At 35.8% G+C, this 17,455-nt stretch overlaps 1 pseudogene; it reads left to right on the plus strand.

Annotated features, from left to right (window-relative positions):
- The first annotated feature begins 6,207 nt into the window (after positions 1–6,207).
- Positions 6,208–17,369, plus strand: LOC127138006 (GTP-binding protein At3g49725, chloroplastic-like; annotated as a pseudogene).
- Positions 17,370–17,455: the final 86 nt, after the last annotated feature.

The raw sequence follows: 17,455 nt of genomic DNA on the forward strand, positions 1-17,455 counted from the left end.
TAGTCGACCCAGATGGTTGGGCCTATTTAGTTTATTGTTATTGGTGTTGCACCAAGGTGGTAGTCTTGCTCTCAATAATGGTTTTTGTTGAGACAATGATCTTTGCTTTCTCAAAAGGAGTACTCCTGATGTTGGGAGGTAAGAAGAGTTGATTGAAGATGTGGGATATCTGTCTATGAAGTTGTGCTTTTATAGAAGAGTTTAAGTGACTTGTACACTACTTTTGGAAGTTGAAACATCTGAAGATTTAATGCTTAATACTCTAGCTCTTTAGTGCAATGATTACTTTTGATAGTTGTCATTCTTGCATGACATGTGACCGTCTTGATAAGTGCAGAAACATTTCAACCTCTTTGTTTGGAAGTGTAAAAGTTTTTTTCTATTTTTATCAGAATTTAATTTTTCCCACATATTTGTCATTCATAATATTTCTCTCTCTCTCTCTCTCTCTCTAGGTTGATTGAGTAGAAGTCCCTTGCTAGGTTGCTTGAGCGGAATCACTTTCTAGATTGATTGAGGTGTGAAGTCTCTTGCTAGTTTGCTTGAACAAAGTTGTAATCAGGTTTAATTATAGTTAAAAGATCTTATTGAGACAAGGGGAGTGGACTATTGTCAGTTAAGGAGAAGAACCATGATAAACTTTATGTGTTGCTTTGTTTTGCTTCTGTTTCAGATTGTTTCCGTTGCTATCATATATTCTAATACCAGACTCTGAAATTTGTTCAGATTATGAAATTGCTTTTCAGAAGTGAAACATTTTTATAATACACGATTCAAACACTTTTCTTATGTATTCCTCTCACCTTCAAACGTCACTCTCCTTAGTACCCCAATCTTCAAAGACTGACAGTCTCACGCCTAACCCTCTTTTTTCTTCCAAGGCTAGAAGTTTCAGCATTTGCTTAATTTTCCCCTTGATACGTGTTGGCCTTTGCAATTTTAGTTATCGCGATCGTCTGATGTTTTGGAGGAATGGAAGGAGGAGATTGCATGCTATCATTACTGATGTCGAACTCACTCTCATTCTGAGGAGACTAACATGGTGCAATTATGTTAGAGAAGTTAAAATATAAAATAAATAAAAAAGATAGATTTGAAATAAAAGTATAGCAGAAGGTGCAAACCAGAACATCCCTATCGGAAGAATCTTTGAAATCATTCTCTAGTTGTTTTGTCCTTTATGGCCCCGCGGTAGTAAAAGTTTCCGTTGTCTTTCGAACCTGAAGGAAAAAAAAAACATATTGGGGCGCTGACGCGAAAAGACAAAAGGGAGAGGATGTTAGATATCATTTTTACCTAAGAAGTTCTTGTAATGCTGGTACCTTAAGAGCCATCATCCGACACCTTTGGATTTGAGTGAATGCTTGTAGAAGGTAGACAAATGAATTAGAATCCAAAAGGAATTTAAGGAAAGACAGGACGAGTTTCACTTTAGAGCTAGTCAACCAAGATTACCTTGGTCCCTCATAAAGAGAAAACATCAACCAAGCATTGCACCGTAAGTGTATGATCTGACACATTAGCGTAATGAAACGCCCATCAGTCTTCAAACTCTTGGGTTTGGTGATAAGAGAGTGAATAATCAAAGGAACCAAGGAAAACCTCATTCCTTTTACAAAATAACTGGAAGTTCTTAAGCCACTTTTAATTGGGTGTGACGACGGAGAAGGAAAAATCCTCCCCTTAAGAAGCTAAACTCTTAAGGAGCAGTGAGCTCAAATAAAACTGCCCGACCTCCAAGTTTAGATAATAAGGAGCAACCTTTAGTTTTGACTTAGAAGAGGTAATCCTTAACCACGGAGCTATGGGATTGAAGCATGCATGCAGAGTAGCATGTATATCCCTCTCTTCTTGATGAGACGGATTGGGGAAATGGTTTCCTAAACCATTAAGGACCACATTAACCACTGACAAATGGTGCCATAATCCAAGTGAACATCTTGTACCTATAGAACATTTGGAAATAACTCTCTAAGACCTCAAAATACACAACCTTGCCATCGACATGAGTGAGTTGGGAAAACCTTGGACCTTTGAATCCCAACTCTAAGCTATGAGGAACTATTGTCTTGAGATAAGGATCGAAAGTGGTGTTGAACCATAATTTAAAAGCCAGATAAGGCCACATATCTGAAGGCTATCAGGATTCACCATTATCTATAAGTCTTGGGAGATTCATAAAGGCTACATATAATTAACCTAATGAGGCAAATTTTCCTCCCTTCATGAAGTTGAGTGGCTAAAGGGACATATTTATTTGCCATTTGAATAGATAGATCACAGAAAACAAACAAGGAAAGCCAGTAACTTAGGAAAATAATATGTTCCTAATCATCTACTTGGTCTATTGAACCCTGGTGATCTTTGACGAAGGAGCTATAAGAAATTATGTTGAACCCTGGTGATCTTCGACGAAGGCTCAAATGCCTCTCCAGTTGGTCTAAGGCCAACGATTACACAATGTCGACGACTGTGGGAGTTATCATTCCACAAGGAAGGTGAACTTTTTTTGTCGCGGTATCCCAAAAGCACATGGATGCAATGAGAATGTAAGAGTTGTATTTGGGACCAACTCATGACAACTGGATTAGGTAAAATATGCCAAAATCCCTCCAAAAATGTTTTTTCTTCTATTGGACCATATCCAACCATTTGATCTAATCGACATCTTCAGTTGGAAGAGAATAACAAAAAACCTATTTTAAAGAAGTAAAAATCAAAAGGGGCATCCATGAACACCAAGGGTTCGTAACCATAGAAGGTATGGAAGAAATATTTCAGCGTTTGCGGTTTCTTGGCGTGCATGGGTAGAGGACCCATGAACGCATGAACAATACCTACAATGGAGTAGGGGATCAAAGAAACACGATACCTTAGGTTTCTTCTTCCACCATGGGAAGTTCAGGAATGTAAGTATGGTCATTCAAGTAGAGTGGTGCATTAATGACAACAACAAAAGGGGGATGTGACTGAACTTTGAGATCCATTATTGATTCCAAAGGTTTCTTAAGAAGAAGCAAAGTGGAGAAAAATATTTAAGTGGCCACTCGACACCATATCAAGGTCGAGGTGTTCGATGAGCTCCAAGGACTTAGAAGATTGAGAAAATCAAAGACTGAAGAAAGGACTTAGCGCTATCAGCAACCATCCTCGACGAAAGGCAACTACTAATTGCTATTAGCAGTTACGAACGTGGGATAATGGTTCTTCCGTAGTTTTTCAAGTAGTGGCAGTGTGACATTGCACATAATTGCTCCCGAGATTTTTCGAGTTAATCTCACAGACTTTTAAATTCATGATTGTTTGTTAAAAACACTTATGAACAACTATCAATGGTCTTGATCTCACATCTAATTATGCAGAACACTCGATTAACATTCAATGCGACTGTTCCAAATGCTACAAACATCAAAGTTATCCCACTTCTTCCGACCAAGGCTAAACTAGAAGCCCACACGAAAAAACCCTTGTTTCCAGCAAGCAAGAACAAGGGCATATATGACAAATGTTATGGACCGGTCATACGACTCACACATCAAGGCCAATTGCAAGCATTATGAGAAAATATGTAAGAAACATGTACAACCTCACCCAAGCATGGAACATAGGATTTCAATCTCCTATTAATTTTTCATCGTCAAATTTAATCGGACATGATCGACACGTCACAACGGATTAAGTAGAAGCAGTTTTAACCGTTCTCCACATATAAAGCTAGACACACGCTTAGATCTAAATATTCTACTCATTCCTTTATTCAAATCACATATCATTCATTCACCGACTTTAACGTTAGAATATAATATTGTTTGTTCATTATACTCCTCCGTTTATGAAATTCACTCAATCACATCTATCCCTATTATCACACGGTTCCTAATCTTTGAAAGGAATACTTCAATTATCTTCTTCATATCATTCTTATTCTCTAACATAATCAAAAACTTAATTATTCTTACTTACAATCCAATCGGGAGGAGAGGGAGTACCAAGTTATGATCTTTCTCTTTAACCAATTATTAGATCTTTTGATAATTAGTAATTTCAAATATAAAAAGATGCTTCCACCAATGGACCTATTAAGATAATTGTCCTTGAAACCGCGCCTTGCATTATTAAAGAAGCATTGAGTGCTATTGTATTGCGTACACGCCTCATTCGTTGGTGTACGTGGAACTTCAATTACCACTGGCTAATTATAGTTTAATTACTCATGACTTACGTAACAAAATTAATCTAAAAATGTTAATCTAGATTCCCCTCATTATATCTCGTGGCTGCAAATGAGTGTTACCAATATGTGATAAAATGATTGGCGCATTAAAATACAAAGATGACATGATCAGATAATATTAAAAATTAAATGGTATAACAATAACATATTGATTTAGGATTCAATCATTAATAAAGAATATATTGATATTGATTCATTAATGTAAACATATTGATTTCCGAATTAAGGGATATACATATTGTGTTAGTTATGGGAAGCAATAATTAAGATGCAATGGTTTTCATATAAGAAAATTAAGAAATGTTTAAGTAAAGAAAACTGCACCCAAGTGAGTAATAATAAATCAGAGAATCTTTTTTTGTTTTCCTATTTCTATTCACAAACTTGATTCCTTATTTTTTGCACGTAAAGTATACAATCACTATCGCAACTCAACTCACCCATCAAAAATTAATATTTATTTCATTTATTTATAGTCAGATTGCAATGCTGACTATATATTGCGTTAGGTATACAAACAAATTCTCTTTCAACGACTTTAGTGCACAATAAATAATCGTATGCATTTGCTTGCAATTATGGTTTTCCACTAACTTCCTTTGAGATTCCAGGTATTAAAAAAATGATGTGGGGATATTGATGTATTATATATATATATATATATATATATATATATATATATATATATATATATATATATATATATATATATATATATATATATATATATATATATATATATATCATTTTAAAAGTAATTATTATATATTTTATCTATATTACAATACTGTAATTATTATTGAAGGAATATTTGGTCCTATATAATATACAGTCATCGGTTTCTTGAATATGGAGTTCGATGTATAATTATATTCAATAATTTTATAGAACGTTACATCCTTACACAAAATCAGATGTAGAAGGAGATTTATGAAGGGGATCCTAAAAGAGAAGCAAACAAATGTGAACCATTAGGTAGTTATATTGCTTATATGTCAGTGTATTGTGTCTATTGTGAGAGAGGTTATAAATAGGGGTAAGTTTCAGGAAGACACTCTTGAGTTAGTCACTCTATATCATCTTAATAGAGGCACGACAATGTATCATCTAATGAGGAACAAAGATGTCGTATATACGCAATAATTGTCTTTTACTTTATATTTTAATATTAAGATTTTGACATTTTGTATTATGGTTTGTTGTATTTTATAAACATTGATGTATGGTTTATCAACATTTTTGTTTGAATATTTGATCTTATTATTGAATGGAAAATGTGTATAATTTATTATGGAATTGGTTTAAAAATGATTTATAATGTAAGATTTATTTAAAAATATCATTTTTTTAATTTACTATTTAAGAGTGTCATGAGTTTAATCACTACGCTAAAAATGACTTTTAACAGCGCATCTTAGACAGCGCTTTTAAAAGAAAGCGCTGTCTAAGGTTAAAATTAAAATAAAACACGGAAAATGTTCCAAAAAAATAATGAAAGCGCTGTCTAAGGGGGGGTCTTAGACAGCGCTTTTAGAAAGCGCTGTCTAAGACCCCCCCTTAGACAGCGCTTTTAGAAAGCGCTTTTAAATATAGACCTTAGTCAGCGCTTTTGATAAAGCGCTGTCTAAAGTCTTTAAATTAAAAAAAAAATTAAAACCAAAAGCGCTGTCTAAGGGGGGGTTTAGAAAGCGCTTTTGGAAAGCGCTGTCTAAGGCATACCTTAGAAAGCGCTTTCCACAAAAGCGCTGTCTAAGGTCTAATTAAAATAAAATTTCAGACTCCATTTCAATTTTCGTTCTCTGTTCTTTTGTTTTCCCTCCTGCGAACGTTGAAACCCTAACAGCGAAAACCATAACAGAAAAATGTTGATATATATATATATATATATATATATATATATATATATATATATATATATATATATATATATATATATATATATATATATATATATATAAGTTAATTTTTATTTGAACGAAGCACTGTGTCTCGCCAATTCACTTGAAGACCAACGCGATGGTTATTTCCATACCGATTTCTTCGATAAGCCTTTACCCCCTCATGTACTTGTTCAGAATCCTTCGCTTAAAGGTCATAAGCCTCGTGCAGGTTCGGTTTCTAACTTGGAGTTTCTCTCTTTTTTGAAACGCTATTTTCTGGTTTTTGATTTTGTTTTATGGTTTTTAGATACTTATTTTGGACCTGGAACGGTTGATACTATCAAATGCCATCTAAATGCTGCTGAAACGAAGGTGAAAAATTGTGCTTTTGTTGTTTTTTCATGTGATTGGTTATTTAGGGTATTGATTTGCATTTTGATTTTGATTTTGATTTTGATTTGTGTGTAACAGGGTGAAGTGGATGTTGTTTTTGTTAATGCAACACTGTCTGGTATTCAGCTTCGAAATATGGAGGTAAATTTTGTTTGTGTAATTTGTAATTGAATGTGTGAGGCGCTGTCGCGTTAGTCATTGAATAACCTCCAAGGGTTGGCATGTTGCTGAAGACTTGGGTCCTGAGAGTGTGCTCTTTTCAAGGTCTCAGATTTGAATCCTGTTCGATACTAATCTTTGCGTTGGGTCTGTTGTGGCAACTCATTTGATGTTTAGAGCTAGTAGATATGGTAGTAAATATGGTTATCAATGTTATTATATTAGTTTGAGTTTCTGTAATTTATTTAGGTGCTGTAGCTATGGTGGTGCTTGAGTCAACTTGCAGTCTGTAATATATTGTAACTGTTAGCACACCTTCTGCTCTTTATTTCTTTTAATGCAATTTGGTTTTTAAAAAAATGGGCCTCTCGCTAGTGGACGGTGGGATTGTCCTCGTTGGATTAGTCAGTCTCACGGCCGGATACCAAGTTTCAAAAGAAAAAAAACATTAGTCATTGAACCTATCAAAACTATAAAAACATACCCAAATGCATTTTGATGGTCAATTTGGTGTTCAACCGTGTCTTCTGTTTGTTTGCTAGTTTGGTCCTCCATCGTGTTTTCTGTTAGTATGTTGTTTGGTCCATAAAATTACTACTAACAAGACACACTTGGGGTTGTTTCTGTTACTGCTAGAGGGCTTGGAGTAAACCTGTGGTGGACCGTGTTGGTCTTATAATTGAGATTTTCAATGCTCATGCATACACTAAGGAAGCTAGGCTCCAGGTTAGTAATGTGGTTTCATTGGGCTGTTCAATGGTTTATGCCTGAGGGTATTGTCTCTTGAACCAAATTGGATTTAATTGAGTTGAAGCTCTTGTTGCTTTTTAACTTAGAGTTATACTTTGTCATCTTTGTAGGCTGAACTTGCAGCTCTGTCGTACAAGAAGTCGAGACTCGTTCGTGTTCTTGGCCCTGGTGGTCGCTACACATTTGGTGCTTCTGGAGAAGCTGAAGTTGTTAGTGCTCGAGGGTTGTCTTTTATTATTACTTCATTCCCCTGTTTTTATGATTTTGATGCCATTTTTGAAGTGGAAATAACATTATATTGAAAACTTTTATTGGTGAGCGGGTTAAATTGCAATATAGGAAATTTGAACTCTTATGGGAATCTATTACTTTTTTGCTTGGGAAAATTGTTTGGTTGCCAAGTATTACTTGTCATAACGGTTTAGTTTTCTGTTTACATTGTTGTTTGTTATGAAGTACAACTGTGATTGAAAACAGATTATAATTTATATCCCTTTTCTTCACGTTCCCTTTCTCTTATGCATATATTTCTGGAAGAATGTGTAATTCTGTGAATCTATGCATGTCTTGCCTAATCTATAGTATCAATAATTAGTAAATTGTTGATTAGAAGAATAACATCTTACCTTGATACTTGTCAATATCAGGAGAGGAGGTGGGGGCCAAGGTTTTATGAGCGGTGCTGGAGAAACTGAACTCCAGCTTTAGCGGCGAAGGTAATATATAACTGTAATACTAAATTTACAAGATACATACATTTATCCTCAAGTAATCTATTCCTGCTTTTTCTTGGCATAGCTTATAGTTTCCTCATAAATTCATATTATTTTTAAAGCTGTTTTTGACATTCTCATTGCATCAAGTCATTGCAAACATTCACTGTAATTGTGTTTGTGGCCACAATAGTATTTGGATTGGATGGCAGAGATGTTAAGAGAAAGTGTATGTTATAGGCTATGAAACCTATATTCGCTCTAAATTAAGATTTGATCACACCAAACTCTGGTCCTAATTGAATCGTTAGATTTAATGAACAACATTGTTAGGAGTTTTGTGGTGTTTCAAACTTCCATGCATGCAGGTTTATTTGAGATTAACCTGTTCTTTGCACTTATATGTAGTTTCGCCGGATATTTCTCCTGTCCATGATGTATGAACCACTAGTTAATATGCAATTACTATTACTAATTGCATAATATTACAACATTTTTTTGTGATCACCTCTTATTACATAATTTGGTCACTGAATTGTGAAACTCTCTTAGAGTCTTAGAAAGGAGGAATTATTTACTAACGCAAATTGATGAGGTTCGTCGTACCCGTGTTGTGCAACGTGCTGGTCGGAAGAGGCATGGGGGTTCGTCTGGTCATCGCTTAGCCACTGTTGCTGTCGTTGGGTATACAAATGCTGTAAGTCGTCTACCTGTATAAGTACATATATGTTTGCTATATATTGTAATTAAACAGCATCACTGATATATGCCTTTCTTTGCTTTTATTAGGGAAAATCTACATTAGTTAGTAATCTAACGGACAGTGATCTGTATAGTGATTGTCGGTAAAACCACCTTTACTTGTATTTGTTTGCATCCTCAAAAGTTATAATTTGACTTTATAAATTTCAACTTTTTGTGGTGTTACATGTATTGCAGACTATTTGCTACCGTGGATCCTAGGTTAAGAAGTGCAGCTCTTCCTTCAGGGTAATGTGACCAGTAAATCCAAATATTCTATTTTTTTTCATACACTGGTTGGTAACATTGGTTATACATGCGTTACGTCACTGTTCTAATTTTATTTATAGGAGGAAAGTGCTTTTTAGCGACACTGTAGGATTTATATCTGATTTGCCTGTTCAGGTAATGACAAAGTTGGTATATTGGCGTATCGGATACGTTATTGAAGTTTATATTAACATTGGTTATGTATAGGTTTTTGAAGTTTAAAATGAATTGAACTTTATAATTGTTAGGATATTCAAAGATACTACCTTAGTTATGTATTTTCGTCTGGATTAATTGTTTACTTTAATAAGTAGGAAAACCATGGATAAAACATGGATCTGTGCCGATCGAATGACCAAAGAGTACGAGAGTGGGGTTAGCCAAAAATTGGTAGAAAAAAGGCCAAAATGGCATATATAAAATGTGATAATTGTCTGTCAAAATCTGGTTGAAAACAGGTAGAAATTCTGGTTTATAAACCTGGAAAAAATGTGGTTTAAAACAAAAGCTTCAAAAATTTTCGTATACCTTAGACAGCGCTTTTGTAAAAAGCGCTGTCTAAGGGGGGGATTAGAAAGCGCTTTAGGCAAAAGCGCTGTCTAAGGGGGGGGCTTAGACAGCGCTTTTTGAAAAGCGCTGTCTAAGGTATACCTAAAAAAATTAAAATAGGAGGGTCTTAGAAAGCGTTTTTGGCCAAAGCGCTGTCTAAGGGGGTGGGGCTTAGACAGGGCTTTTCAAAAGCGCTGTCTAAGGTATACCTAAAAAATTTAAAATAAGAGGGTCTTATAAAGCGCTTTTGGCCAAAGCGCTGTCTAAGGGGGGGGGGGGGGGGGGGGGGGGGGGGCTTAGACAGCGCTTTTAAGATTTAAAAAAGCGCTGTCTAAACCTTTAGCAGCGGAGGTTTAGACAGCGCTTTAAAGCGCTGTCTAAGGCTAAAAAAAGCGCTGTCTAAGGTCTTGTTTGTTGTAGTGAATCCGAAGATTAAAATTTGGGTCTTTTTTGACAACATAGATAATACACATGCAACACATCCATTGTAAGGAAATACATTGACAAGATTAACCCGAAAATTAAAATCTATACTTTTTTTTTGGCAAAAATGGAAGTGTCACTTTGGTGAAGTGATTTGATGTATAATTTGAAGGAAAATTGCGATTTAAAACGTAGCGAAAATTAAAATTCTCCTTTAGTGATCCTTACGAATGGGCATGATCAGTGATAGAAATCGTTACCTCTTGTGGCGATTGAAACATTTGATGCAGATCTAAGGAGTGATCACGAGCGTTGAATGGTGACAACACCTCTACTCAGTCCACACGAACGGATTCCTTCAGTCTCAGTGTTAGCTACTACGAATGAAGGCTTTGAGTGTGAGAGAGAGAAAAAAACAAAAATTTCATCTAATGAAATGCTTCTGCACAAGGGTTCTATTTATAGAACCACTTGTGTGGGCTGCAAGCTAAAATGTCTACTTAAGTGTATGTACACTACGCCAAAAACTGGAATAGACAGCGCCCCTTAGAGGGCGCTTTATTACAAAAGCGCACTCTAAAGTGAAGAGAAAAAATAAGGAGCATACTACTGGAATAGACAGCGCACTTTAGAGGGCGCTTTTGTAACAAAGCGCACTCTAAAGTGAAGCGAAAAAATAATGAGGAAATGGAGGGACACCAATAGAGGACGCTTTATTGAAAGCGCCCTCTAAAGGTAACCTTAGAGGGCGCTTTTAAAAAAGCGCTCTCTATGTCCATGTACATTTCCAGTTTAGAAGGCGCTTATGGAAAGCCTTAGAGAGCGCTTTTAGAAGCGCCCTCTTAGGCCCCCTTTAGAGGGCGCTTTTGTAACAAAGCGCCCTCTAAAGTGAAGCCAAAAAAATAATAATGAGGAAATGGATGGACACCAATAGAGGGCGCTTTAATGAAAGCGCCCTCTAAGGTTACCCTTAGAGGGCGCTTTTAAAAAAGCGCTCTCTAAGTCCATGTACATTTCCAGTTTAGAAGGCGCTTTTGGAAAGCCTTAGAGAGCGCTTTCAGAAGCGCCCTCTTAGGCCCCCTTTAGAGGGCGCTTTTTTTACAAAAGCGCCCTCTAAGGTCCCCTTTAGTAAACATTAAAATTATAACATATACTGCATGTCTCTTTATTTTCCCTCTCTACAAGCTATTTCGTTTACGTAATTGGGTTTTCTCTCTACTGCGATTACTCTCTACTGCGATTACTCTCGTCCTCCGTTCGTTCTCCCTCCCTCACCGTCGTCGTCGCCGTCGCCTTTTTCTGCTGCTGCGTTCACGTTCACTGAGTTATCTGCGTCCATCGTCACTGTTCACTTTCTTCTCCATCGTTACCGTCACCTTGAAGGTATTTCTCTTCTCCATCGTTACCGTTCACTTTCTTCATGTGTTTGATTAGGGCATTTTCTAAACTTAGTTTTACATTTTGTGCATTATGTTGATTAATGTTGTTTAGGGCAAACTGAGTTTTTTATTTCTGATTGAAAACTGATATCATTTGAAGTGTGTTTGAGCTTGTGCTTGGAAGTTTGATGATTATGGATGCAAGTTTGTTCATGTTCCAAACACCATAAGTTTGCATTGGTCTTTTGTATGCAGTAGGTGTGTGTGAGTTTGTATTCAATAATGATAAAAAAAAGAGTTTAGATTGTTGTAACATGAGAGAAATGGAAGGTATATGAATGTGTTTTTTGTGTAGCTTCACGAATATGGTCATTGTCTTACTTGGGTCTTATTGAATCATTTCTATATTACAGATAAAATGGCTAACCAAGACGATACCCATGACGCGAATGGATCACGTAACAATGTTGAAAAAGAAATCAAACGAGGATTGACTGTTATGAAGTCAATCATTCGTGCAAGAGACAAGGGTGTAAAATTTGAAGTACATTGGAGTGCTGAAGACCAACTAATTGAGCCTAACGGTTCAATGTTGGCAAGTTACATTGGTTTCCTTGTTCGACAACATATTCCGATTACATGTGATAATTGGAGAAGTCCGGAATTGAAGGTTGGCAAAGAAAAAATATGGTCCGAGATACAGGTACTTACCATATATTGTTATATGTTTTTTTTGTGACTATTTGTTGACCATATATTGTTATAATATTACTTATAATAACACACTCCATGTGTATGTTTTTTAGAGATCCTTTCACATCGATGAAAGCCGGCAAAAATATTGTATTCAATTGGCCGGAAAAAGACTCTGAGGATTTCGATCCTTTTTGTCCAACAAATTTCTCAAGGATGAGGAAGGAAAATTTGTTGAAGCAGAACGGCCAATGAAGTATGCCGAGATTATTTCAGCCGATGAATGGGATAACTTTGTCGCCAAACGAAGAAACGAAAAATTCCATGTAATGTCTATTAATTATGGTATTATACAATTGTTAAGTTACTTGGTTCTAATATGCCTTAAACTTTTTTATCCAGGAAGTAAGCGACAAAAATCGGAAAAGGGCATCAAAACCCGCGTATCCGTACAAAAAAGGGCGTACGGGATATGCACGGTTACAACAAAGAATTGTGAGTATATTCAAATGCTATGAGCTTATACATTGTCACAATATGTTATAATTGATGATCTTATAATCTAATTCAATGTGTAGCTAGCCGAGGAGAAAAGTGACGCAACATCTCTTCCGGAGCACGTATTATGGAAGGCTGCTCGGGTTGGGAAGGATGGGGCTGTCGTTGAAGCGGTCCAAAATGTTTATGACGAATTTGTAAGTATATGTAACATTATTTCTTTAATTATATCGAAAATTTTGTTAGACATATAATTCATTTTTAATCTCCTCTAATAATATTTCAGGAGACTTTATCCCAAACCTTACCTTCAACCGAGGTCCAGGATTGCAGGAGCGTACTTAGTCGAGTACTAAATGTTCCTGAGTATTCCGGTCGTGTGAGGGGTAAGGGTTTTGGTGTGACTCCGTCGTCATTTTATAAAAAACCAAAAACAAAAAATCCTACCAACAAAGAGGTGATGGAGACCTTGGCGGAGTTAAGGGCACAAGTACTCCAACTGCAAAACGAGAATGCAAGGTATAGAGAGGAAAGGTGCGCTTCCGAGGCAAAAGATACTAGTGACCGAGCTAGTATCAATTGTCAACCGAAATTTCCCGAGGTAATTATATATGTTATTATGAAATTAAAATAGCACTTTTTTACTTGACACATATACACGTTAACAATAAAATTTATTATTGGTTTAGGGCATTTCACCTTGTCAGCTGTATCTATCGTCACCAACTTATCGCATAGTTGGCAAGGGAAAAGTGCACAATACTTCGGGTGAATTACTTCACCATAATCCCCTCCCGGTGGGATATATGAAAGTTTCGGTTGACCTTGTATTAGATACGGACGCCCTTCTACCATTACCTGACGTTGTTTCAGAGACAACGTTGATGCGAGATGCAGTCGGATCCTTTGTTGGTTGGCCGTCAGATCTAATTTTCCCAGATGCCGAGGTATATATGTTCTAAATGATTATGAATATTTAGTATTCACATTTCAATTCAGCTACAATTATGATATTTAATCAATCCTTATTACATGGTAATGTTAGACTCCTACAAGACCCACACATAAAGCTGGTAAAGGGATTTCAAGACGCATCGAGTCGGTTGCATCTCAAAAAGAGGTACAAATATATATACCCATTTAATTATATATGCAACGATTCTGTTGCATCACAAAAAGTCATGATTTATTTTATATGAATTTTTAGGTTCCCGGTCGAAAGTTGAAAAGCGCTGGTAAGGATATTCCAACGACGTCCGGGACAAAATCTCAAATTATGATGCGTCTTGAGAAAATGGTGGAAGAGTCCGATATTATGCACGGGGCCATTCGTAGTATAGATTTTGATGAAGGTGTTTTCGGAATTGCTCATTTCGAAATAATTGCAAAGGAGGACATGCAACAACTTTTTGAACACGACGAATTGGGCATCGCTGTCATTCATACATACATATGGTACTCCGATCAATCTATAATTTACTTAGTTGAACAATTTATTTACACATTTCAATGAGTAGTCTAATGTTTATTATGTTTCTATTTAAGGTATATGTATGTAACATTGATGCGGGGAACTGAATTGTGTAACCGTTTCAATTTTATTGCTGCTTCCCGTATCAACGCAACGTTAATAACGAAAAATCCAACATCCGTAAAGAATGATCTAGTCGATAGATTCATGGCGGCCGACGATAATACTACATCCAGTTTGTATTTTTTACCGTTTAATTCTGGCAACGGGTTAGATTTTCTTTCTAATAATTTCATTCTAATCTATGTATATCTTTTACGTAGAAAATTTTCATTCATCTAAATTTTTGTTTTATTTTACAGTGGTCACTGGGTGTTGGTTGCTATGGATCTTTCGAGACTCATAGTGTATTATCTGGATTCGTTATTGGGTGATTGGAGTAAATATCCGAGTATGAAGAAGACGGTTGACGCGTAAGTGAAATTCCCCTAAATATTCGTGTGTATTTGTATATTTAATTATGTCTGTCAGATTGATCTCAATATACGTTTTTATTTTGTTAGGGCAATACTAAAATTTAGATCGAAAAAGAATTATCGTAATAGGAAGGACATTACCTGGGTCAGAGTTGAGGTATATATTAAGTATCTTATTTTTGCTTAATTATAATAGTGTTTATTTTTTGCTTATAATAGTGTTTGTAAGAAATTAACTATATATATATATATATTGTTTGTTTTTCTGTGTAGTGTCCTCAGCAAAACAATTCGGTCGATTGCGGATTTTTTGTATTGAGATTTATGAGAGATATTATTGCGTTGAATCGTATAGACATCCCAAAAATGGTATGGAATAATAACTTAGGGTTTATTTTAATATTATCGGATATTTCATCTAATTTGTTACTAAATCTTGAATATGTTTTATTCTCTTAATTGTAGTACTTTGACGAATACAAATCTTACTCAAGAGCTCATTTGGATGAAATGAAGGATGAATTGTGTCAATTCATTATTGATCAAAGAATCATATAACTAGGTTGTATATTGTTGTACATATATGTATGGAATGTTATTGTTGTATGTTGTTGTTGTATATATGTTGTATATTGTTGTTGTACTAGTTTTACTAAATCATGAATATATTATTGTATATTGTTGATCAAAGAATCATATATTAATGTTGTATATATGGAGGATTAATGTTGTATATAAATGGATTCATGTTGTATATATCAATGGATTAATGGTGTATAACATTGGATTAAAGGATGAAATCAATATGAATTTTACACTTTTGCAGCATGCGAACAGGTTCCCAATTAAATACCCACTGCTTTTCAAACAATTTTTTTTAAAATAACTAACACTTTAGAGGGCGCTTTCTGCAGGAAGCGCCCTCTAAACACTTTACATTGACAACTTTAGAGGGCGCTTTGTCCAGAAAGCGCCCTCTAAGGTGGCTTTACATTGACAACTTTAGAGGGCGCTTTATCCAGAAAGCGCCCTCTAAGGTGGCTCTCTAAGGTGGCTTTACATGACAACTTTAGAGGGCGCTTTATCCAGAAAGCGCCCTCTAAGGTGGCCCTTTATGGACCACTCCAGAGGGCGCTTTTTTCTGAAAGCGCACTAGAATGTGGCCCTTAAAGGGCCACTTTAGACAGCGCTTTCTCCAGGAAAACAAAGCGCTGTCTTTACCTATGCCAGCGCCACTTTAGAGGGCGCTTAAAAGCGCTGTTATAGGCCAAAATAAGCGCCCTCTTTTCCCTTATTTGGCGTAGTGGTAACCCATATCTTATGATATACCAAAAATCACTTAAGCGTGTGGCACCTTACCATATTTCGTATTCTACTTAAGTGCACCGTACCTTACGATGTTCTACAATTCACTTAAGTGCACCGTACCTTACGGTGTTCCTTATTTACTCTATTTCTCCTTAATCCGTTCTTTTGTGTGTGACCCTGTAGATTTTTGCGACATTGACAATTATATTAAATCATGTATTTAACATAATAAACAGTAAGCGGTATCTAGCAACACATCACTGCTATCCAAGACACGAAAATATCATGTGATCTGACAAATCATTTTGTGATAATACTTGTGTGTACAATTACATGTTTGCCTTGATGTCTATATTGAAAACAAGGCATAAATTGTGTCATCCTTGTCCAGTTCAATATTGGTCCCTTAGACACTTATCCTGTTACGCAGGATGAGCAAATTCCATTTAGGTCACTCATGTCCCGCAACATGCTTCGTGGAGTACCCATCAACTGTCTTTATGGTCATCCAGTTACAGACAATGTTTGATCATCAATAAAGCACTCGGCTCTACATCTAGGGTCCATAGTGATTTCAGGTCGAATGGTGGTATATACCACTATCACCATGAGAATAACTTATGACACTTTGTATAACATTCTATGTAGTATTCTCATAGCGGGTCAATCCAGTATAAATATTACTCATAATATTCATACATATGCTTAAGACTTGATAACTCCTTATCCATGATCCATGAGATGCGATCATCAGTCTATATACATAATAGTCTTAATGGTTTAATATTATCCCATTTCACAACAAAGCTCGACTACAGATACTTTAAGAATAGTTTCCTTATGTTTAATGGGATCTCATGATTAAGTCACACTTGATACATTAAACGGACTAGCTATTATAGGGACTTTATTAAACAAATATAATAAAGAAAAACCCTTTTATTATTAATAAATAATTCGATACAAGTACCAAAAATATTGACCTCTAGGGCTTACACCAACAATCTCCCACTAGCACTAGAGCCAATTAGGCATACCCTTAATACCCATAGATCTAATATGGTCATCATGCTTCTGCTGCGCAAGAGGCTTTGTCAGTGGGTCAACAATATTGTCAAGTGTAGATACTCTGCATATTTTCACATCTCCTATATCTATTATCTCTCAAATGAGGTGACAACGCCTAAGTATGTGTTTGGATCGTTGGTGAGATCTAGGCACCTTAGCTTGTGCGATAGCACCATTGTTATCACAATAGAGATCAATGGGATCCACAATGCTAGGAACTATGCCAAGTTCACTAATGAACTTTTTGATCCAAATATATTCCTTTCCTACACATGAGGCAACAATATACTCGGCCTTAGTTGTAGAATCAGCAATTGTATCTTTCTTTAAACTTTTCCAGCTTACAGCGCCATCGTTTAAGTAGAACACATAATCAGATTGCGATCTAAATTCATTCTTATTTGTTTGGAAGCTAGCATCGGTGTATCCAATTACAGCAAGCTCTTCTTG

Source organism: Lathyrus oleraceus, chromosome 4, assembly GCF_024323335.1.
Source record: "Lathyrus oleraceus cultivar Zhongwan6 chromosome 4, CAAS_Psat_ZW6_1.0, whole genome shotgun sequence".
Lineage (NCBI taxonomy): Eukaryota > Viridiplantae > Streptophyta > Magnoliopsida > Fabales > Fabaceae > Lathyrus > Lathyrus oleraceus.